Source organism: Corvus moneduloides, chromosome 6, assembly GCF_009650955.1.
Source record: "Corvus moneduloides isolate bCorMon1 chromosome 6, bCorMon1.pri, whole genome shotgun sequence".
NCBI lineage: Eukaryota > Metazoa > Chordata > Aves > Passeriformes > Corvidae > Corvus > Corvus moneduloides.
In genome coordinates, this window is record NC_045481.1 from 49,241,959 (window position 1) to 49,266,075 (window position 24,117).

General features: G+C 40.7%; 1 protein-coding gene across 7 annotated transcripts in view; it reads left to right on the plus strand.

The window, feature by feature from the left end:
* SERGEF (secretion regulating guanine nucleotide exchange factor) overlaps window positions 1-24,117 on the plus strand; it is a 142,652-nt gene that overhangs the window by 40,888 nt on the left and 77,647 nt on the right. The window contains exons 10-11 of one of the 7 annotated variants that reach the window (XR_004241086.1): window positions 11,346-11,519; window positions 11,690-11,854. The exons of 5 other annotated variants lie outside the window; for them this stretch is intronic. The gene's annotated coding sequence lies outside the window, so the exon portion shown is untranslated. The remainder of the gene's footprint in view (window positions 1-11,345; window positions 11,520-11,689; window positions 11,855-24,117) is intronic. One more of the 7 variants, XR_004241087.1, reaches the window with a different exon arrangement.

Here is a 24,117-nt window from a genome sequence, read left to right on the forward strand (position 1 = left end):
TTTTCACTGGGAATGCAAGTCACAAGTTGTGGTGGGAGGGGGTGTTGTCAGTCTTCAGAAACCAAAAATTCACAATCTTCTTTTTGCTGTTTCATGGCACCTGTTGTGCTTTGATTCCTAATTCTGTTTTAAAAGAATACAAAATATTATTTCATGATTATTCTACCAAGTAACCTTAAACAAATGAGATAATGGGAATCTGTGCTGACAGTTACTTTTAAAGTTTCACTGCATATTCCTATGACTTCTTCCTCTTTGACACTGCTGATTCTACTCAAATTTTTATCTGGAACCTCTGTCAGATAGAATTGAGGCTAAGAAAAATGTAGAGACTTACAGAAATGTATTTACATGGTCAGTTGTAAAACTCTCTCAGGAATTGTTTTGTTCAGTTTACATGTTACACATAAATCTCCTAAACAAAACATAATGTTGAGATTTGCAACTTGTGGAAATGAGAAGGTACTTGGAACAGAGTAATAGAAGTCTAGGCTCTCTCTTGGTTCATCTGTTTGCATTAAGTCTTACAGGATTAATTTGCTGTCTCTGGTTTTCCTTGCCACAGCAAGTCTGAAATGCAGACTGCTTGGAGGAGCATGAAAAACAAAATGCTTGTGTTTTTTTACTTAGAAAGATTTAGATAGTATTTATGAATTACAGTGATGGTGTTTAATAATCTTAAGATACAAATGTTTTAATTTGGCTGACAAACTGTTCAGAAATATGAAATAAGATTTGATGTGGTTTTCATGTCTTTAATGTTTGAGAGATAATGTGCCCCATCCCCATCTCTTTAAGAAACGAGGACAGCGTAGTGTCCTGTTCTGCTTTTCTGCATGGTACGTGGAGGTGTCTTCGATGTCTTGTGGCCAAATGAGTCAGGAGTGCACTGCTGATATTCAGGGTCTTCAAGGATGGCTGGTTTTGTGTGTGAGGCCTCTGTTTTGCAGTCAGATTGGCAGAAAGCCAGTGAGAAAGGAGCATTTATTCACTTACGTTGCATTCATGCTCAGCATGCCATGTCAGAGAGAATTCTAATAAAGTCATTTTATCTGAGGACTTCAAATTTAGTAATGCTAAGTGTGTGAGGATCTACTGATGTACCTATGCTGAAATTAAAGATACCTTCCAGGTTGCTCTTTCAGCCCTTTTTTTGCCTGTATTCTCCCTCTTTTGCTTTACTTACTGACAACTTCTGTTATATAACCTGTGCTACTACTGAGATTTCAGATTATACTGCTGTTTATTATCTTTTTGGCAACAGGTAACATGCCATAACAGGAAACATCTCTTCCATTCAATGAGACTGCATGTGCCTTCTCTTTTGAGTCCTGTGTTGGCAAGAGAAACATTCTCATCTTTTGTAATTATGGGGCTAAGCACTCTATTTTGATAGTTTGGGGAATCTGGACCAAAGTCCAAAATCATGTTAGATAAATATGATTGTGATGCACTAGTATTGTATGCTTATGCGTTTATTAAGAGAAATGTTTAATATACCAAATAATACTTGTATTTGGATTCCATCTAACTCTCATTCAGTGCTGTATGTTGGCTGATACTCAGCGGGAAGAGGAATCAAAACCATTAAAACACTTGGAACGGTGATGCTAAATTAGTTTTATGTTTGAGCTGGCAAAAATGAATCTATGAATTCTAGCTTAGTTCCTCAGTGAGGCCATTTTAATGTCATTCACTTAGTAATTTTTGATTAAATTCATGATAAGGCAGAGATGTAAGAAGTGTTGTTTTTGTGTTTTTACGTGTAATTTACATACATCTAGAAATAATTGAAGAGGATTACTTCCATTTATAGAACTGGTATTAGAAAAGCTGTGGTTTTTACATTTGTCCAAGTTGCACCTCCCAACACTTCAGGTAATTTGCTTTCACTCATAATTTATTTGACAAAGATCTCTCATGCAGTACCATAATCATTACAAAGGCCTTAGCTGGAGTTCCTAATGAGGTATTTTGCTGCTGTGCTTTTTCCTCTGTTCTTTTCTCTTGCTCTCTTGCCCAAGAGAGTTGTTGTTGTGTAGCCCTACTGAGAGCCATCTGGTGTGCCTGCTGGGCAGCCAGAGCTGCACACCTAGACAAGCCTGTCACAATGTTCACATTTGTCACAGGGCTGGACCTGCACCTGGGAGGGACGGTCTGCAGAGACAGCTTTGTTACCTCTTTTGAAAATGTGTGATTCACCATAAACTTTTGGATATTTCAGTGCATTATTTCTTAGAGAAAAGACTTTCTGCAGTGTCTATGTGGCTATAAGGAGGTGTCCTTGGCATTTGAAAGCTCTTCAAGGTCTACAGTGAGTTTTGACCTTCAGGGGGATAGCATTCAGGCCTGGCAGTCACTGTCTCAAGCATGCTATATACTATACATTCTCCTGCTTTTGGAAAGAAGACACTTCTATACTGTAGAAGCCTGAAGGTATGGCTTCTTATTCATCCTTTCTTTCAGCTAAGGGCAGTACCTTGAGGTGAGATGTAGTAACACTTTTATTTCCCCTGGATCAGTGTCAAACTTTTCAGCTGAGTTTTAGAGCTGACCTGCCTGATCATTAAATAGTCTTTTTCTTGCTCTGGATATGTAGCAGCACATTTCCTCTGTCCTCCCCTGGCAGATTCTGCCACCAGAGTTGCTGAAATGAATAAAATACTTGGTGGTCAATAGTTACGTTCTCCACCTTCTTCTCAAAGCATAAGCACTGTTACATGTAGAAAAACCCCCAAATGTTTCTCTCCTATCTTTCTGTCTTTGTAAGACATTTCAAACCTGCCATTACTGGATGGAGATGTGTGAAGGCTTGAAGACCAGCACATTGCCAGCTATAACAAGGCAAACTTCCCGATCCTGAGGGAGCAGAAGGAATGCACCAGTGGATTTACACGAGTACAAAGTTATTTTGTCAGCTGAGTGTGCGTAAGCCCAACTGCATCTTCCCATCTAGAAGTTGCAAAGTACTGTTTGTACTGCTGCTCTTGTCTCATTGCCATGCTAAGATCAGAAAGCATTGTGTTCTTGTCTCCTGTTCTGAGTCATGTCCCAGTGGGCAGGGTTCTCAAACAATCTTTGCAGGTGAGCTGGCTCGGAGCAGCAGCACAGTTCAGAGCTTATCTTGGGAAAACAGCTGCAAAAGGAAGAGGGGTAAAACCCACATGGTTAAATAGAGCACTTCAGTGTCTGATGGACAGAGGAGAATAAAAGGCATGAAGTAAAAGCCAGCAAGCGTTCCTATGTGCAGTATTACTCTTCATAGTACATCTGCTGTAGAGAAGCCATTGATACTCTTTTGCAGGCAACACTCCGTTCTGTAGTACTCTTGACAGGAGACCTGAAATGCAGCAGGAGGTCCTGGGTCGAGCCCAGTGCTGATACAGAGAGGTGCACTCAAGTCAGTGGCGCTCTGCAGTATCCAGAGGAGTTGCCCACCATGTTGCAAAGCTGTAAGATTGCTCAGTTTCTGGTGGCTGTCATAGAAACTGCTAGTATAAAAGGTGTATACCTGAGCTTCATTTAAGGTAGTGATGACAGTGATAGTCTGTGAGAAGCTGAGTATGTGTGTTAAGGCAACCTTTCCTCAACCTTTCCTTGAAAGGCTTGTGGTAATTGTGATGGGTTTAAAAAAAAATGAATTGAAAGCTTGTTTTCAAAAAATCCTGAAAACATGAAATTGCGGGTTCTAATGCTGAAGTGAAATAGCAAGATTGCAGCCTCATGTTGCCTGTTTAAAAAAATCTCATGTCTTTAATTTAGCTTCACAGTACTGTTGTATCTTCAACTGAGTTTCTAAAATGTTTTTGGATAACAATATTCTAGCTGTCGTTTGACAAACATTCAGTTTTATATTCAGCTATACAGAGAATGCTTAATTAGGCCTTTTTATTTGAGCAGTAAGGTAAATCTGGAGATGATTAAGTGTAACAGATTTTTATTTCCATACAAATGTTTTAAAGAAATCAAACGTTTATGTATGAGCAAGAATAAGCATACTGAGTTTGTCTCTTATGGGGGGACAAGTGAATAAAGTGGCTAATAACACTGTCAGTGAAATGGTGAGAGAAGTTAATGTTTGTTGTCAAGTCTCTTTCTTTAATGTAATTGAAGAGCACTAAAAAATGAAGACACTTCTAAAATGTGCTGCTGTGTTGCTGTGTGTGTCTCGTGGCAGTTCTTGTGGCATGGTATAGGCTGCTCAGGCTGACTTGAAATTTTTTTATATTGGATTTGAGAAATCTTCTGGAATTGGGCCAGAGGGTTATGAGTTCCAGTAAATGACTAAAAGTGAAATTGTGTCTAAATGACTCTTTCACTGATATCTAAGCCATTGGAATATGTGTTATCACAGTGGCTGAAAAATCACTTAATTATTTCAGAGAGTTTTATTTTAGTTAATGTAACCCTCCTCTTTTTTCTAATACTGATTTGGTTTATGATCTATTGGATTCAGTAAGTATTTGAAGGTTGGATTTTCCATGCCCTATGTCATGTTAATGTGTTTTTAATGCTTGGAAAGCATAATTTATTCTTGTGAAGGTTTGCAGAGTAATAGCACATAGATCCTTAGAGAAGAGCAAACTTCAACAGCAATATTATGAACCTAACCCAGTATATTTTAATGCTGCTGTGCATGAAGGCAGCATAGCATTTTCTGTTCTAGCTTTCTATTTGGTTGCCCAAATTTATTGCAGTAATTTGCTACTCAGGAGAGAAATTTCAGTGTTCACCCTCTGTTCTCAGTTTGCTTTATTTTGAAACAGTGACTAAAACCAATCCATTAATCCTTAAATTGCAGGAGACTTATTCAGCCCTAGAGTAGTATTGATGATGCTGAAAACATAAGATGGGTTGTTCTGAGTAGATACTTGCAGAAAAGGGAACTTTCCTTAGAAAAATCAGAGTTCAAAAGTCCCCTCTTGTGAGATGATTGTAGTTTCTTTGAAGATCACATATTTATTTTAAGACCTGAAAGTTTGGGGGGTTGTTTTGAGGAGGTAACTGTCTTGGTACCTTGTTTACTCTTAACTGAAACTGATGGATGAAAATCTCATGATGAAGATCTTACTAGGTTTGTTCGGCAGGGAGAAGAGAAGGTTTCAAGGGTACAGAGTAGCAGCCTGCCAGTACCTACAAGGAGGTTCATTGAGAAGATGAACTTGGAGAAACAAAAGACACAAATAGAAACACGAGGTTTGGACTTAATGTAAGGAGAACCTTTTTCACCATGAGGACAATCAAGGAGAGGAACAGGCTGCCTGGGGAGCTTGTACCATGTGAGCCTTATGGAATGGAAAAGATCTCATGGCTGATTTGCTTGGGAGCAGGAGGTTGGATTGAACCTCTGGAGGTCGCTTTGACCCTGGATAATCCTGTGATCCCGAGGTCTTGGTTTTGTCCTCAAAACTGTTTCCACACGTGCTTGAGACTGAGAATTATGAAGCTTCAGTCCAGTGCTGTAATAATAAGCTGTCAGAGGGATGAGTTTTCAGGGTAGTTGTTAAAATGTAATGAGCAAGACTCAAGTTCACTTTGCAGGAGCGACGCTTCTTACTAGGAGCAAGCAGTGAGAGAGAAGGAAATTGAAGAAATCATGCTGTTTTTTTCTTGTCAGCTATAATACACATTTTGGGTGCAGCAAAATGTATAGAGGCATTATGCAAGCAGTTCAGAGCTCTCAATGTGCCCCTCTGGATAAAATAAGGTGCTTGTATTACTCTGATAGGGTAGAAGCTGGCATCTTCTTTCCGGCACTGACTTGGGAAAAGAAAGATTGTAACTGAAATAGCAGCTTGGAAAAACTGCTTCATGGTTCAGTAGTTCTTTGTTGTTATTTTGTTTTAGCCCAGAAATACTAAAATTAGCTGTCCTTTCCTCTTTGTTCTTATTTCCCTTGTAGTCCAAAGTTTGCAAAGTAGAAAATGAGTTGAGAAGCTACTCTGCAGTTTAACTATCCACACACTGAAAATCAGAGCCCTTGATCTGGAGGCTTAAAAATGATCATTTTGATTTTCAGGGTTTGTTCTGCAGTTTCTCTAGTTGTGTGCCATCTTCTAGCATAAGTTGCTCTTTTGTCATATAAAATTAAGTTGAATTGGTTTATGCTGACAGTTTTGCTCTAAATTTATAAGACAAAGACTAATTCTGTGTCCTTCTCGCTGTCCTCTGTTTTCTTTTGAGTAGCAATAGATGCACAGGCTGTGTGACAGGCTATTGATATTAATTCACTAAAAACAGGCTCTGCTCTTCAGAAAATTAAAAAACCTGATGTCTGCAATGTTGTGTTCTTCTGCAAGGGTAAACAGAAAATGAGACAGAGGAGCTTAGAGGTGACACAGATGTGACTTTGTAATCATTAAAATGTTTCTTGAAAAAGACTGTCCTGATTCATGAGAATCTTTTTTATTTGAGTGTTTCTTCTGAGTTGCAGTATCAGTCATCTGGAATCATGTATGCTGTCTGCAGTTCTTTTTAAGGATCTTTGCTTGTCTGAAGAAGTTGCCTTTATTTTTCTCCTTTCTCACAGCGGTATGTGAACCTTTAAGCACAAAGCTAACTTTTTCACCTCAATTACTCTGGACATGTTAAGTCAGCTCTATCCACAAATAACTGTGCTAGAAATAAGGCTTTTATTTTTCATTTATTTTCTGCGTATGCCTGGACTTTCTACTTTGGATTCGAATTCAAGGCCTCACAACCAATTTTGTGGAAAAACAGCACATAGCCCAAGGTTTTATTTTTCTTTGAAATCTGCAAGACAGCTACAAGGAACCTTTTCAGTTCTTTGCAAGAGCAGCAAAGCTGCTGTTCTTATACACCATGTTGCTTGTGGGTCTGGTTTTGCCGTGGTGAAATCACTGGGGTTTGAAGAGTTGCATATTTGCACATCACCTAAAGCACCAGTCTTTTGCTGCAAGCTGCCTTGGCTTTTCAAGGCTTAATGCATGATGAATAGCTGATATTTACTTCCTAGTAGCTGCCCTATGCAGAGGAGGATAAGGAATGGAAGAGCACGTGGTAGTTTTTCATGGCAGGTAAAGCACTTTTGTAGGGGTGCTTGGGTACCTTTTGCAAATGTGTTTTGGTTCGAGCATGGATGGGGAGAAGATGGGTCTACCCTGTGTGCAGAGCAAGTGGCAAAGTATTGAGGTGGGTGGCTCACTGCTAGTGAAGATACCAACCCCCTGGTTGTGATTGGGAAACTGCTTTATTGGAGGCTTTCCTGCCTTGTCATAGCAGGGTCAGCCCCACTTCCATGTGCGGACAGTCCAAGTTGTTGATTCCTTCAGTGCTGGTAGCACAGATGGTGGCTGCTGGTGTTGCATGCTCTGAAGTCAGAAAACTGAACAGCACTGAAGTGATACATCCCATACATGTAGCTGGAAAGGTGCCTTGTCAATTTAATTGAAGGCATTGAAAGGATGCCATGGTGGACTGAGATTGTTTGAAGTGCTTGAAAAAGTTTGAGATGGTTAAAAGGCAAAGACTGTAAAAAGACTGTTCTGAATGCAGCTTGCCATTGAACCTATAATCCCCTGTGATACCTATTAATTTGAATTTCTGTATAACAGCAGCGTTTGGGGCAAGTGATAAAGTGTGAAATTGCTGTCTTTTCATACGTAAAACATAGCACTACAAAGGATGTCTCTTGCAGGTTTGCAAATTTTTCAAAATTCTCTCTAGTTGCGAAGCTCCAGAGGGTTATTGCAGTTAGTGGTATCATTGTGTGTATGTGTAAGAATTGTGGAATGGGCAAAGGAGAAATGCTAAATAAAGTTACACTTTTTTTTTTTTTTTTTACATGTTAAAAGTACCTTAGAAATCACACTAGTTACTTAAAAGTGCTAAATACAGTGATTGTTCACATAGAGAGGACAAGTCATAGCAGTTTGCAGAGCGTTGTGGATACCTCTGCAGTATATGTAAAATACCATTGAAATGCATAATATTGATACATTTAGCAGGATTTATAAACTTTTCTGGTACTGACAAAACAGACATTCTTTGCTTTGTTTCAAGGTGAAGTCCAAAAATAAGCACCTCAATTTATGATAAATAGCCTGTGCATTAGATGTTGTCAAGGGCTCTTGAGTTAAACATGCTTGAAATTTTTAGATCAGGCTGGTTTTGAGAGATGATGTGCCAAAATAGAGCTGGAAAATTTTGACAGTGGTACTGCATTTTTTTCATTCTTTCAGTCACAGAAGGGAACAGACCTGAAGGAAACAAACCTGTATTTTCTTACCCCCCAGCTCTGCTTTGAACCTACTGCTTGATAAGTGTAGGCATCGAAGGAGAAGAAGGAATTGTTTTGTATCCTGTCTCCCTAAATGGTTGCATGTCAGAGTTTATTTTGCTCGTGTTGTAACAGTGGTACTGCAGCTCTGTTGGAGCATTCTGTGGCTGTGAGCCTCTCTGGCAGCTTGCTTTCACGCCTGCAACTTGGCTTGTTTAATTCTACACAAAAAATTCTGCTGAAAATGATCTGGACACAAGGGTGTAGGCATTTTTGTTGCTGCTGTTCCAGAAAAAGAGGCACAAGCTGGGAAAAGGAAGAGATTTCCAGTGGGAGATTTATTAAGCTGTAAAAAAACCCCCAGACTTATCCAGGGGTTAGAAATGTGCAGAACTTTTCTGCTGAGTTGCAGGTTAAGTTTTAGTCATGGAGTACTGGATAGCAAACTCTCATGGTTTGATTACCAGTGAGTCTTGCTCTCCTTTGTATATGGCTGACAGGATAATAAAATTAGATAGTGTTTCACCACACTTTCCTCAGTCAGAAGCTGAGAATTGAAGCCGAAATGGATCTCTCAGAATAAGGCATGATCACTTCTTGGTAATTTTACCACCAAAATCAGCTTTCAGAGTTCTGACACCTCTGACTGGGGACGGCTCTGTTGGTGTTGCACGAATGTGCCGTGAGTCTGTTCCTGGAGGGCAGCAAATTTGTTCTGTTGGAGGAAGGTGGGTTTATAGCACTGCAGGTCTGAAATCAGAAGTATGATGTAAGTCTTGGAGTCAGCTTGAAGGCAGAGCATCAAGTTCTTCCTGAAAAGTTTTAAACTCATCCACTGGGTGAGCTGAAAAGCCATATTTGAAGAGGCAGCTTTCGCTTTGAAAAGCTAACATGGATATCAAGTAGCTTTGTGGTTTGTGGTTGCATGACTTGTCAAGTGGTACTGGTTATGCAAGTAATATTTGAGTGCTCTGCTGTCCCTAGAAGAGGAAAAGTTGGGGTTTAAGGTATGTTTCAGGTTTCCTGTCTCACTGCCAGTTCTTTTCACTTCCTAAAAGAGAGGATGACTCGGCAGCCTACAAAAGCCCCTTATTTAAGTGCTTGGATTTTTGAGCTATGGTCTTCTGAAGATACTATTGCCTGTCCTCTGAAGTTTGAAAGTAGTGCTCAGATCAGTAGCTAAACTGTCTGGGTGGTGTCTTCAGCTGTGCTGTAGTCCCCTTGGAATTGCTTGAGAGCTGGAGCGGTTTAGAGCAGCCCAATAGCCCAGGGTCTGACTGCAGGCTGGAGGGGACTTGTGGTGCCAGCACTGGGAGCCTCCTGGCAGCCCCAGGGTCTGGGATGCAGTGCTGCCATCGGAAAAGCCTGTGGCATGCAGAGCTCAGGGGGCTGTAAGGCTGCTCAAGGGTGTGTCTGCAGGTACTGTGACCCCAGGGAAAGGCTGGCGACAAGTGGCACCGACTGGGTTGTGCTGTGCTCCCTACTGCTAGAGCCAGGGCTGTGCTGGTGTTTGAGCTGGCTGTGGTGAGCCAGGGCTCTGCAAGGCTCTGGGAGCTCCTGAGCTCCAGCACAGAGCTGCACCAGTGCAAGATTCCAGGCTGGTTTCGGTTGGATGTGACATCAGTAAGTGCGTGGGTCAGCTGGCATCTCTCTGTGCAGGTGCCCCAGGGCTGGCTCTAGCACCTAAACTAGCTGGTTTAAGGACAGCCTGGCTCTTGTGCACTGTGCAGTCACCCTTGTACTGCACTGCAGATATTTGCAGGGTTATGTTCTGGGGTTTGGTCTCTGCATCCCGGATTTGCGGGGTGCAGAAGTTGGATAAAGTCTTGCTCGGGCTGCAGTTTTTGCTCTTTACCTCTGAGAGAGCCAAAATAGAATCTTTTTCCCTTGTATCCACAAAAAAGGTGCTGAGAACCAAAACTGGATGAGAAATAGAACAACCTAATGCATTCTGAGAAAGCAGATATTAAGACAACTGTTAGAAATAGTGGTTTATGTCTCTAAACTATTTATAGCGTAGTCATGATGTCTCCAAAGAGAGCAATACTATATCACCAACATTTGATAGTGGTGCTCTGAATAGAGAACAGAATGCAAGACAGTACAGATGGCTGACAGACTGCAGCAAATTCCAGCTAATGAAGAAATGCAGTATGTTTGTTTACATGCAAGTTGAAACAGTTGGCTGTTAAAATTGGTTTTAAATCCAGCTCTGAGCTGTGTAAACATAGATCACCCTTATGCAGCTGATAATAAAGTATGTGTTTGCATTTAAGAGAAAGAAAAAAGCTTTTCTTTCGACAGCATTGCTGCAGTTTGATAACTTGGCTGTTCTGTATTCAATGATCTTCAGTTCATGTGCGAATTAATGCTGCAAGAAACAAAACCAGTTTACTGAGTGAATTTATGCTTAGTCTCAAATTGTGAACCTATATCCCTGAAGTATAGGTTTTATGATTAGATTTTGGAAAAAAAGATAAATTTGGGTAAATTTTACAATGCCCTGAATGTAGAATTCAAACAGAGGAAACAGTGAAGACACAGACATTCTGCTGAACTGCTTCATCCAGTGGATCAGGTTATAGTTTTTCTAGCATTCACACTGTGAATCACAGGCGGTGGGAGTGGCTGATTCCTGAATTTTTAAGAGTGGGTTTCTGATGATAGTAGTTTTTACCCCTGCCTCCTTTACAAAATGGCATTTTTGAGCAGACAGCAAATCTGTTGTTACTTAATATTAGCACAGCGATGCCATATAATAGGAATACTGCAATCTCTTGTGTATCAGGAAGAGACAGACCCAGGAAGAATAAAATGAGGAATTATTAGTACATCCTTTTCTGTAATACATCTCCAAAATGCATGATTTGCTTGTCAGAGTATTTCTGAGAATAAGTTCACTTTACTGGGGCAGCGTTCATCTCATTTGCTATCATTTTTTAGAAGCATCATCTGTATTATAGAGAGCTGTTAAAATTCTGGAGCACGTTTCAGGGAGATGTTTCAAATGCAACTTACTTGCTTTTTTTTTTCCTTGCTGATGGGTGTTTAGAATGCATTTACTGGTAAGCATTATCTGACAATGAAAATGTTCTTTGCTCTCCAGCAGCAGGCACAGGCAGCTGTTCTGCAGCTGACCACAGTGGGGTTGGCTCTGGAGTTGCCCACTGATAGGAGAAGGCAGTAAATAGGATGGGTTGCTGTTTGTGTTCTTCACCATAACATTTAAAGGCTTGCCATGCAGATGATGTGTTATCAAAGCATTACAGGACTGCAGAAGGTGAGATAAATCACTTCCTTGTGTGGTTGGCTTTCAGAGGCATGCATGTGCTTGTGCAAATGAGTCCTCACATGTGGGCTGTAGAGAGAGAGACCAAAAAGTCCTCTGTGATGTATACACACATACATGCATTTAGTTTATGCTGATGAGGTGGGTTTTTCACTTCACAGATTGTGGTGTGATGGACAGTTGCTGATTCATGGAGAAAAACAACCCTCCTGCCAAGAACTGGAAATCTGCCATGATGCTAAACGATCTGAGATCCCACTCCCAGGGGCATGTGTGGATTTGCAAATCAACCAGGAGTCAGCCTATGAAGCACAGTAACATTGAAAGTAACCATCAAAACCAATGTTTATTTTGTGGTTTTTCTCTTGCTCTGACTCCATAGTCTAGGACTGAGAAGCAATTTAATGATTGCATCTTAGATTATATCCCCTAAAGTGCTTTCTTGATTTGCCAGATATTTATTATTTACATAGTTTTCCATGTAAACCAGAATCCGTTCTACTTTTGCAGCCAGAATTTTTTAACAGATGTTCAAGCAGTAACAATTCAGATTAGAGCCTTGGATTCCTAGACAGCTTTTGTTTGATTAAAAACAATAACAAATGCTTTGGAGAAGGAAATATATCATAGCAGGGCTCAGTGGATGTTTGGGTGCCAATATTGAGCATTTCCAAGTGCACATAAAAAATGCAAACAAAGATCTCTATAGTCTCTTGAAAGGGTGTAAACTTTTACGGACCCTGAAAATAGACTTTGTATGTTATTGTGTAACTGTGTAACTGTCTAGCAAGGGTTATGTGCTTGTGAAACACTTGTCACTGGAGTAGGCTGATCCAGTATAGTAATTAATTTGCTCTTCCTAAACTCCAAGGCCTCACTGTGTGTTCTCTACTTGAATTGCACAGATGCGAGGTTAGAGGAGCAACTTCTGAAGGTCTAGGTTTAGTTTTGTGGTGCATGGCTCAGTAAGCTAAAACCAAATGAGCTGAAAAATTTAGTCCTGAGGAAAAACTGTCAAGAGGATCTCTGCTTTGCCAGGCTTTTTGCCCTGGGACTGCCCTGAGGGTGATCTTATCTTCAATAAATAACAAGGCAGCAAAATAATCTCTTAGTGGTGTTGTTGATCCTATCCGTAGGTAGGAACAAAGCAGCTCTGTACCTCTAAATGCCTTCTTTGTTTGCCAGGTGTCTGTGAGTTATGGTAGATCTGCCACTAACAACTGTCCCAGCTGTATCCTTCCTGCAGAGCCCTGTTGGATTCTGTCTGCTTGTCTTGGTTTTAAGTGTGAAATACTTGGTGTGAGGGCAATGGTGGGTAAAAGATGCAGTCTGCAGTAGTTTTTTGATGTTGAGTTTCTTCTGTATCTACACAGCTGCTAGTCTAAGGGTGCTGCTTTATGTAAGCTGTGCTTCTTGCAGGGTTCCTTAGTCATAAAAATGCAAGTCTGCATTGCATCTTCCATCTGAAGATGAGAGGTCCTCCTTGGGTCAAGGTAATGAGTGATGAAATACAATTACCTTGTGCATTATAATAATGACTCATATATTTATAGGTGCCTGTGGTATGAAATTTGGATGAATTGCACATTCTGATGGATGTTTAATTTTGTTTTCTCTTGCTGTTGGCTGGTATCATCCCACTTAATGGATAATTAGACTTCTTGTTGCAAAGATTTTACATAAGCACTTTGGGGTCCATTTTTGGGAATCTTTGGTTCATTTAGTAAATTAGTGTGATTATGGTAGTGCAAATGAAAAAAAAAATAAAAACCACCACCATCATGCCATCACTTTGTGGCATCTGCCAAGCTACAAGAATTTTTTTTTTTAGTAATAGTTCTTGCTCACCAGCAAAACTGGTCATATTGCACGTGAATAAACTCCTGCAAAGGATTGAACTTATGCTTGTGCACAGCAGGACTGCTTTTCTCCCTCCTGTACATAATACCTTCTATAAATGATCCACTCCTGTAAGGCACTCATAGCCCCACAGGGTATGTTGCAGTACTTAACTTTCTGTTGCTGCTTTTATTTATCATCAGTCGATACCTTTGTGCTCGTATTAGTGTTTTAAATTCAGTGTTTTCAATCTTCAGACACTTAAAATGTTTTGGTATAATGATTCTGAGTAACTCTCAAAACTTTTTGACTAAGGATATGAGTTTTTTAAGTATAAAAATATTCCATTGAATAGAAACAGTGTCTTGCCAAAGAGAGAGTTCGTAAGACCCTTAAGACCATATCTCAGTGCCTTCTACATGCAAAATATTAGCAATATATGATGTTCCTGTACTGTATTCACTGCAGAACTCTCCAGTTCACTTCAGTGCCCAGGAAGGATTCATAGTATAGTGGATTACTACCATATAACTTAGGGGCTTGGCAATTGGATTTCTTAACTGAGGCCCAGGTTGTGGTCATTTGTTACAATATTTCTGTACAAAGGAAGAGAGATGTCTGGGGTTTTTTGCAGATAAATGAGATATGACCAACCTCCAGTTTCTTGATCTCAGAGGTATTCGCCTATTACACCTTAACTTTGGAGCCAGAACAGTCCTAGCTATCTGGTATAATCACTAGTGTTCCAGAACAAATTTATCCCTTACACATCTATGTGCAAGTAAAATCTGAAGTTAACTGCAAGGGCAAGCAGAATTTGAAGTTAATTCTAAGTGGCTGTGTCTGAAGGAGAAATTTGGTTCTTGCTCGTAAGAAGATAATTTTAATAGCTCTAGTGAGATTAGGTTTACAGTTCCACTGGACATTAAGGTGCAGAGTCCCTCCCTAGTTAAGAATAAATGACAGTAGAAGGAATTATGACAGGTTTTAAGTGGCACAAGTAATAAGATTGATTAGGTAATCCAGAGGAAAGGTACTAGCTCTAATAGCTTTTGCCATTTGCAGCCCTTGAGTAGGAAAGATCTTTTCGGATTTACTTTACGCCTAGCAGATTCAGTAGATTTAAAATAAAAAGGCATCTTTGAAATCTCTCGAACACTTGTGTGTTGTTGCATTTGACGTAAGTTGGTGAGAATGCCTTCAGTGTCATTAGGCTCCGCTGATACACAGTACTTTTCCACTGGATTTACTCGGAGCTCGCGAATGTGTTGTAACGAGCTGCACTGCAGGCTGCAGTATCTGATTGTCATGCCAGGAGCATCACTAGCGTAGAGCTAAATAGAGATTGGTGAGGAAAGTGGGTCAGGAAACAGGCCTACTGTACCTGCAGAGACTGCAGAGTGCAGCGGCAGCGAGCAGAGTGTCCACAGCATGGCACTGTCTTACAAAGCATCCGAGAGGAGATGGGCTCAGCAAGTGGTTAGCATCGGATAGTGGGCATGTCTGGGAGCTGGGGATGCTGCTGCTTTTATCCTCCCTCCTCTCCCCTACTCTACACACTTGCTTTCCTGGGTGGTTTTAGCAGTGCCCATTTTATTTTTTTTCTTTCCTTCCATTAAAACATTCTTTCACTGCCAGAGGTCAAAACCATCCTGTCCTGTCCTGTAAGACAGTCTGCTAGAGACCTGCCTGCTGTTTCGTGTGAGACAGTGCTAGATGTTGCTCAGGACTCTTGGCTACACTTTCCAGATGTCGGAGAGGAAAAGCTAGGTAGGATGCTGCTCTGTAGACTTCAGTGTGGTTGTTTAAAAAGGCTTTTCCTAGTGTTTCTTGCTTCACTTGCAAAACTAGTCTTGCTAGAGGTGACATTCAGAATAAAATTACAGTACAAACAGAAAAAGAGCAATAAAAACCGAAGCATCTCTAAGCAACCAGTTGGACATGCCAAAACTACCCAAGAAGTGGAAACTACAAAAGAAAGGGAGAAAAAAATTCCCAGAAGAGCCGTTATAAGAATTTTTGCTCAAGTGTAAGAGGAAATTGTGAAAGGAACCAGAAAAGATAATTTTGAAGTTCTTCTGTTTCCTCTGCTGACCGCCTTTGCCACTATGGAGCTTAATTGTTGTGGCTCAGAATAGTCCCTTTTTGTAAGTCTTTTGGTATACTGTGTGCTCGTCTGTGTCCTGACCTTAAAGAGGACATCTAAAGCAGGGAATGATAATAGACTAAAAAAACACACCATCGTTTTTAGCCTTAGAAATAGTTGTTTTCATTATCCTTCATTTATTTGAGAAGGAATACATTTCACTCACGAAGATTTACTTGAGATTTGAGACCTAAGAGTAGGAAGGAAAGACAGAAAGGTAGTTACCTGTTTGGCAGCTGGGAAAGGTCCATACTAAAAGGGAATGTTTTTCAGGAATCTTTTGGAGTCTGAATCTATTATTAATCCAGAAAAAGGAAGAGAATTGGGTTCAGAGGCCTTCAGACTTTAGGTGCCAAAGCCTGCAAGGTTCTTATGTTCTCAGCTTCCACTGCATTGCTAAATGGTGTAAATCCACATGCTTGTTGACTTAAGCAGAGGGATTACCATTGATCAGGTTAAAATAAAAATTGAAGGAGAAATAAGGTAGCTCGATACTTGCTACCCTGTTTGTCTCAAGCTTTGGGTCTCAGAGACGTGATGAGAACAGGAGATGGGACGCAGGCATTTTGTGCTCAGAAAAGCAGGGTGGTGCAGAGGGCATGATCATGTGTCTTCAACCTGCTTTAATTAATCTTGGCTTGACTTGTTCTGCAGAACAGAACATCCATGCTGGTACAGCATGGACAGGGCAGATGGCTGTTCTGCCAGTAACTCTTCCTCATCGTGACTGTAGGGAAATCACTTGTGTGGAGTGGTCAGACCACTGAAGAGTCTTCTGTTTCGTTTTGTGATGCACGTAGAATGATACTGAGAAAATGCCTGTGAAAGCAAGGCTTTGGTTTGTAAGCAGCTTGGATGCTCAAAAGAAGAGACATCCTCAGTGTCATAATTTCCAGACTGTGTAATAAATGAATGATAACATTAATAGCATTTCAAAGACAGGAGAATAAATGCTTCAGACTGAGACACCTTCAGTTGCTGTAGTAGCATAGACAGTTTAGGGAACTGAATATATTAAGATTCATGGATGCTAGCAGCATTAATTCTATGTTTAAATCTGAGAGCAGCTTTACTGTGATAATTCAGCAGTGTAATCAAAAACAAAAAAACCCTTTCTTCGCTACTATGGGTGTTGCAGATAAATCCTGTGAATTTCCCAGTGCAGGTTACTGAAATGGACAATGCTCCGTGTCACTGTTGCTTTTCAGAATCAGCTGCTCTGGGAATCCTTTGACCATCTCATGGTTCATGTTCTGCCCTGCCTTCGCATACTTGCAGATTTTTCTAACCTTCCCAATTCAGCATTTGTATAGTTCTGTAAGCTGTTCCAGCTCACAAGCCTTGACACAGGGAGCATAAACATAGAGGGGTAAGCAAACATGTGCCAACAGTAGCAGTGACAGCATTCCCTGGCTTTCACTCTGAAGGGAGATGACTTCAGTTCCTAAAAAGACAATTTACAGCATGTACCACATGGTGGACAAGATCACATAGTGCTTTATATGCTATTTATGTTTAAATACCAAGTAAAGGTCTTGCCTAAGCTATCAAGGCTTTTCTTCTTAGTTGTTCTTTTATTTTGCCTTTAATCATGGATATGGAGTTAATGTGGTAATGAAAGGAGAAGGTGAAACTGTGTGTGGTCTTTGCTCACTTTCTGGACTTTGACTGGTTTTGCTGCCTTGTTCTAGGCCTGCAGTTGTGTCACCTGTGAAGTAGATTTTCTCCTGAGCAGTATTTTGCTGAATAGGAATACTAGCTTGGTCACAGAATCACAGCATGGTTAAGGTTGGAAAGGTCCCCTGGAGGTCATCTAGTCCAACCTCTCTGTTCAGGCACATTAGTCAGGATTGTCCAGATGGCTTTTGAGTATCTCCAGGGAAGGAGACTCTACGATCTCCCTGGGCAATCTGTTCCAGCACTCAGTCACCTGCCCACTAAAGAAGTTCTTCCTCATATTCAGGATGAACCTCCTGTGCATCAGTTTGCGCCCATTGCTTCGTGTCCTCTTGCTTGGCACCACTGGGAAAAGCCTGCCTCCATCTTCTTGACACCCTCCCTTCAGATACTGACGGACATTGATGAGGTCCTCTCTCAGTCTTCTATTCTTGAGGCTGAACAGGCCCAGCTCCCTCATCCATTCCTTATAGGAGAGATGCTCCAGACCCTTAACCATCTTTGTAGCCCTCCACTGGACCCACTCCAGGAGCTCCATGTCTCTGTTGTAGTGAGGAGCCCAGAGCTCAGCACAGTATGGCCTCACCAAGGCTGAGCAGAAGGACAGGATCACCTTCCTGACCTGCTGGCAATGCTCTTCCTAATGCCCCCCAGGACACCACTGGCCTTCTTGGCCACAAGGACACACTGCTGGGTCATGGACAGCTTGTTGTCCACCAGGACCCCCAGGTCCTTCTCCACAGAGCTGCTTTCCAGCAGGTCAGCCCTCAGCCTGTACTAGTTATTCCATGGGGTTATTCCTCCCCAGGTGCAGAGCCCTGCACTTGTGTTTGTTGAATTTCAGACAGTTCTGCTGTGCCCATCTCTGCAGCCTGTCAAGATCCTTCTGAAGGGCTACACAGCACTCTGGGGTGTAACTCCTTTGGGTCAAACTCTTTTGAACAGAAATTTTATTTTGAAATAGGACTGTTACAACGAAAGGCACCCAAACCTCATCACACTTGTGCAGTGTGTTGTGACAGTCTGGATAGGAAAGAGCAGGTGGTAGCCCAAAGTTTTTGAAGCTCTGGTTTAAGTCATACTCTGCTGTTTTAGACACAGAAAGCAGCTGATTTTCAAAGATCCTGCTTGTCTTGCAATTTCCACTTGCCATCAGTTTTAGATGTAGGGTATTTAAACTCCTAGATATGTTATTTAACTGTGTTAAATTTTAATCAGATCTCATTTTAAAAAATTATAAAATCTTTGGCTCTCCCTGTGGAATGACTAAATCCTTTGACAATACTGCAGACAGGCCTGTAGAGGGGTTCTTCAGAACTCAGAATCTTTTGAGGTGATGTAGGGATTTTTGTGGCTTTTTTTTAAATTAACCTCTTCAGGCTTGCCATGGAGGTGAACAGTATGTTCATCCTGTTCAGTCCTGTCAACTCCATGTCACCTGTAAGGAGAGAGGCTGACCTATTTCTCTGGCTTTTCTGGGTTTGCAATTGGCTTTTAGTTTGCAATTGTTCCTGCAAGCAGAATTAAGCAAATTTCCACCTTGCTTTTCTTATTGTAGTAAAAGATGGGGTGTTTCACAAAATGTCCTTGTTTTCACATCTTTAAAAAAATTGCTACCTGTTTTCTTAAAAACCACCAATCAAAAACTTGAAAAGTTCATATTAAAACCAATAATTTCCTAAAGAAGCTTTTCAAAGTTTGAGCTCAGAGATGCAAACCCTTCCTCTCAACTTGTTGTAAGAATGCTTATCACAACATGGTGTTGGCCAAGAATATCTTAAAATAATTTAACTTCAGTTACTAATGGAGATGATGATGTTCCCAATGCTTTAGGTGTTCTGTCCTTGGTGTTTCTGACCTTGCAACTAAAACAGTCTCTTTGGAAAGTTGTATGGCAAATTACAAATTCTAATGTAGTTCCTAATTTCAGGCCCCTTGCACTTGTAATTTCTCCCATAACTAATATGCAAGCCTTTCTCCTGTGGTTTTGGATGGGAGCTCTTCAAAACTGCTGTTTTAAGCTGTTTTATCAGTACTTGATCATCATTTCCCTTGAATGCTTTATTAACCTGTAGATGGCTTTCCCAGTGGGATAGTTGCACTGTTAGACTGCATTTTTCCTTGTGCCTCGTGTGCTACCCCATATGATTACTTGTCTTCAGAGTCCTTAATATCCTTATTGTTATTTTTAATTCTACAACCCTTCTGCTCAACCCTGGTGCTATAAATATGTGAGTAGGAGTGGCAGACTTCTGCTACAAGCTAACATTTCTCTTCCTTGTATTTTGCTTTTAGGATGTGTGTTTGAGTGATGAGGAACATTATCTTATTTAGGGTAGAGACAAAGGGCTTCGAGACAGTCCTAAACCTTGGTCAGAAGTTCAGTGAGGAGAAGGGGAATCAAGCTGCTTGTTCTCTAATGCAGTAGATAACTTAATATGCAAATCCCTGGTTTCATGATTTTGCATTAACTGTTAATATTCTACTGTATTTGAAATAAGGCTATTCCTGTTCTTCTAATTGGAAGTCCTCCTTTCAAATGGAGTTTCTTTTGCAGATGTGTTAAGGATAAAGGATGATGAGATTTTTTTTGACTTCTCCCACAAATTTCACCTACATTTTTCTCATGCTCCCAAATGTGCACAGCAAAAGGGTGCCTTCTTCCCCTTCTCCTGCCCTGCTAAGAGTTAGCTTCTGCCTACATAGTTTTTGCTTTTTCTCCTTCCAGTTTTATTCATTGAGGATGCCTTTCTTTTTAAGGGGTAGGTGTTCTTTTCCACTGTAGTTCAGAATTTGGTGCCTGTGATTTTGTGTGTCCTTTTCTAGCATTGCTTCTGATACCATGGTTCTGCCATGCTGCTGTATGTGTGAAGTTTCTAAGAGCACAAGGACCATTGTAATTATACAGTCATACTTTCTTAATTCAAGCTGGAGACTTTACTCAAATTATTCCTGCAACAGGAATAAGTTTTTTTGTGTGATGGCATCTTCCTTAGGCTACCCAGTCATGACTTTATATGGTGGAGGACTCAGCTTGTTCCTGTTTAAGTTGTTGGAATAGCTTCTTTTGTCTTGTGCTTGCCTGTTCTTCCAGAGGTGAAGTTAATATCTATTGTGCTGCAATGTCCTTTATTAACTGAGGGCCAAGAAATTTGAAGGTTTTCTAAAACTCATCAGAGCTAATGTGATTCTTTTCCCCAAACTGTCAAGACTTGGGTGTATAATTGTGTCTCTGCAGCTCTTGTAGCAGACAGTTTCTGAACTGCCTGTCTTCTAGAGGAGCCTGTAGCACTCTCCTCTAATGAAGCTCTCTGGTGTGGTGTGACAGCCATTTGCTGGGAACTATGTATACACAATTGATGCTGAAATTACTTATTGTTTGTCATAAAGATGTATTTCAGGAACATGCTGTTATCTTTATAGATGGCAAGACGTAAATGCAGGAAGAGTCCTATTTAATTTGATTAGTTTTGATTCTTTGCCAGCTTTTTGGATGTTTGTATCCTGTGAGCAAGTTGCAAAGCAGTTTTGTTGCGCCATTTGATTATGTGGGGGTTACTTTTGCAGCTTTCCAGTCAAGAGATTGCATGCCAAAAACTTGAAAATGCCAAAGTTTAAAACTCCTTTAAGCAGAAAGAGCTGATGAAGAAGTGTTTTCTCAAGTGGTGTTTATGTTTTGAATAAGTCCTTATTCTTTATTTTTTGGGAGTGACAATTGATCGCAGCTTAAATGTTTGAGTAAAAAAAAAACCAACCTTGCATTTCAGGGGGGAAAGATTGATGTGTTTTTGTTTATCTGAAAAACTAGGAGGACCGAGTGAAACAAGGTAAATAACTCACTGGTGTAGTTTAAGCTTGCAAATTATTCAGGGGCTCTTTTTTGTGACCAGTTTTTTCTCAAGAAACATGCTGCACCATATACTTTCACTGCCTTTTAACAGCATTAGTGGAATGATAAAAGTATTTGTAAAAACAGCAGCTTAGATGTTCCCTGGTTTTATTTTTTTTCTTCTTCTTGGGGAGTTTTTTTTGAGGTGGTGATCACTATTAGAAACTGAAGTCCCTTGTTGCAGAAACGTGCCGTAGATCTTTATTGAAAGCTAGCAATTTTTAAGAAAACACAACAAAAGATGAAAGCACATTTGATTCCAACAGATCACACTTCTAGTCTGTCGTGAGGTGACAATATATTAGCTTGCAAGCTGTTGCTGTCAGATGGTGTGCTGGGTGGTTTGAGAGCCCAGTTCCCTGCTTTACTTGTGCAGTGCCTTATTCTTCCCTGTGGCGTGGCCGTCGCATCTTTTCATGCAGGCAAGCTCCAGACAGATGCAAGATGTTGTCTGATCCATACAGATCCCTGTGCTGAGTGGTAATCTGAAAGTAACCTTGGTGAAAAGCAAGCAGCTTTGCTGAAAAATTTCCCTGTGATGCCATTGCTATGGCAACTGTGTCTATTGTGTATGGGCTCAGCCGAGTCTGGCTCCTGGATGCTGCAGTGTGGAAAAGCATTGCCTTTAGAAGTGCCTCCCTTCCCCCATTTCTGGTGGGTTTGACGGCAGCAAAGGCTGATAAGGCCTCCCTTATCAAACTCATCCTTCCTATTTTGCTTTTAGTTTTGCTACTAGTTTAGGCATACTGCCTAATAAGACAGAACCATGCTGAAAATGGAAGGGCTGCTGATGTCTGGCTGCATCTCAGTCTCTCTGTTGCTCTGTGGTGATAATCCAGGATGATTTGCAGAGGCAAGGCAGCAACACAGCAACAGGGCAAGGTATGTCCCCTTTCGTGCTCTGCAGAGGGAGAGGAGCCTTTTGTCTGACAGTGAGGCGGCAGTCGTGAGCAGTGGAAGAGGACTGGAAAAGATGTGTGCTGCACAGTGGAGAGGAGCACACAAGGGATGCCAGAAAGGTGGGCTGAAAAGACCATTCATCAGCAGGAGCCCTAATTTGTGCTCACTGGGCAGTGAGCTGGCTATTCCTGATTTGTAACCATAAAATGTCAGCATTTTCTTAAACCAAAATAATATTACTGCTAATAATAATAATAATGATGATGATGATATCCCTGTCTGCTTGATGGCGCAATTTTCTGCTACTTTGAGAGGGTGCTGGAGGGGGGTCCATCAACCAGAATTATCTTCTGCAATTGGATAAATATTTTTTTATTTTCGTGTATATATATATATATATATACACACACATACACACACATACATACATTCATATATATTCTGCAGAACAGCGTGTGTGCAGTCCTGTTCTGTGTTTTAGTGGCAGATAACTGAAGGGTGCCAATATTGTGCCTTGAAGAGGCTTGAGAAGCAAAAAAACAGCCGTTGATGTGGAAGTGAAGTGGGAAGTAATAATCTGTAATTAATCTAAAATTTATTAGGCTGATGAAATGGATGTCAGATTCAGCATTCCCTTCCCTCAGCTGTGGTACCTTCCTGTGGGAATGTGCAGATGCAGTAACTGGATGTCCCTCTCACCATGGATAACAAACACATCCTGCTTTGTAAGTGAACCTGACAGAGTCTTATGCCTCAGTTTGGTGAAAGCTTTCACCCTCCCTGCTCTCTGTAGTTCACAAGGGCTTTAAAAATTCTTTTTGAATCAAGAGAGCCCCAGTTTTTGCTGCTGGCTACTGGTTTAATATTGCTGAATCCTAGAATAGGGCTCTGCATATTTTTATCTGAGGTTATCTGAGTGAGAGAATGAAGGTGACGTGAGGCGATGCAAGCGACATGCCAAACAATGAAGCTGTGCTTGGACAGCATCTGAATGGAAGCCAGGGAAATAATTTTAATGGATTGCCTTGCTACTCATTTTTCCCCCCTCCAAAAAAATCTTTTGTTATCCAAGTATATTTTTAGTCTTTTTTTTCTGTCTGGTCAACTGTTCATTCATGTTTGTGTTGAATACATTGTTCCTTCAGTTTTCAAGAGACGATGCCTGTAGTGATGGAAACAATTTTCTTAATTGCTGAGGCTGAGGTGAATGTTACTGCCCTTCATCCTGACCTGAAAGAACCTTTTTTCTTCAGGCAGTCTCATGAACAATCCAGCCTTTTATGTTTGTTACCTTCCTTTTAGTCAAGATGGAGCCTGCGTAAAAAAACATGTGAAAAATCTTTCCTTTAAAAATTATTTAGGAAGCAAAATCTTTGCGCTCTGTAAATCATAGTCTTATACTGAAATTATTCTTTTTAAAGGTGCCGCGTAATTTTGAGCTTGTTCTTATTTCTGTTTGTTTTAAAATTAGCAGTGCCTTCTGTTCTCAGGAAGGTCCGAAATAGAAACTTAGTTTCTAAGTATGGGCTTACGTATGTTCCTAATAATAATAAATTTAGGGTTATGCTAAATATGTTCCTCTGTATGGGTAAGTTAGCAGTAGTAGTCTGCTTTCTCTTGTATACAAGGTTGGTTGCTCTTTGGTGAGGAACTGAGGATAGGAAAAATGGGGAAACAGTATATGGGAAATTTTAAAAAGCCTGATAATTTTCCAAGGCAGGAGGGGGAAAGAGAAACTTTGCACTCCCCTTTACTTTCAGTCCTTGTTCCTTTTCTGTTTTAGGAGATCATTTTACCCTGGCAGACTACAGAGTAAAGTCCACCAGGAAAATCTGCAGAATATTTTATTGCCTTGTTTTCACTTACAAGTGATCTGAAACATCTTCACACACTGTTTGCTCATCTTTTGGCTCTTTTTCCCCAGTAACTTATCTCAGTTGTTCTTTTACTTGTGAGTGAATGTAGGATGTCCTTTCTGTGCGCACAGAAAGAAAAGAAAGCAGGAGACTGCAGGGGTGAAAAGAGGGGATGAATAGGAAAAGGAGAAGTAGTCCATGAGAAGGAGTGGGTATGACATTTGCAGATGGTTTGCTTCACCTCACACAAGCAATGTGAAGAATTCAGCAATGAATGAACGG